Here is a 934-nt window from a genome sequence, read left to right on the forward strand (position 1 = left end):
GACCCTTCTCCCCGCACACGAAACAGCTCCGCTTCCTCCCGCTCCCCTCCTGCTCACTCTCAGAGCAGCAAGAGGAGGGAGATAGAGAAGGTTGGGAGAAGCACAGGAGGAGGAGGATGGAGTAGGGGCGGGGAGGCGGGAGGGCAACAACGGAGAGGAGGAAGATGAGGGAGGGAGGGAGGACATGCTAACGGGGTTTGCAGAGGGCGATCTCAAGAATATCTATTTCATCAGTGAGGAGGAGTTTGTCAACGAGGGCATGGACACTGTTGATCAGTTCTTGGAGACTTTGTTCTACAACCCTTCCATGAAGGTCACAATCATTCTCCTTCTCCTTCCTATCCCTCTCTTCCCCTCCCCTCCCCTCCTCGCCTCGCCTCGCCTCTCTTCCCCTCCCCTCCCCTCCTCGCCTCGCCTCTCCTCCCCTTCCCTCCCCTCTCCTCCTCGTCTTCTTCTCATGACAGTGAGAGCAGCGGGAGACTTTCATTGGCAAGGTCGACGTGATGGATCCGGCAATCAAGCAGAAGCAGACGATCATGAAGCATCTCAACTCAGTCAACCAGATCCTCTCCGAGCTTGAAGTCTGCAAAACCCCCATCTCTCTTCCTCCTTCCCGCTCATCCTCTCCCTGCTTCCTGCTTCCTCCTCCGCATCCTCGTCACCATAATCATCACCATCATCATCGTCTTCATCCTCCTCCTCCTTGTCCTCCACTTGGTCTCCGTCCTTCGATCTTCCTTCTCCTACCCCTCCTGAAACCTCCTCCTCACCTGCCCCTCAATCCTATCTTCCTTCCTCCCTCACCCTCTAACTCAAATTCTTTGCAGGAGGAGACGCTGCTGCTTCAGAACTCGCTATACCTCTCCTACGGGCTCAAATCCTCTGAGGTCTGCAGAACTTTTCCATCTTCCCATCTCCTCCCTCCACACCCCTG

The sequence above is a fragment of the Guillardia theta genome (genome assembly GCF_000315625.1).
Source record: "Guillardia theta CCMP2712 unplaced genomic scaffold GUITHscaffold_89, whole genome shotgun sequence".
In the NCBI taxonomy this organism is placed as follows: Eukaryota; class Cryptophyceae; order Pyrenomonadales; family Geminigeraceae; genus Guillardia; species Guillardia theta.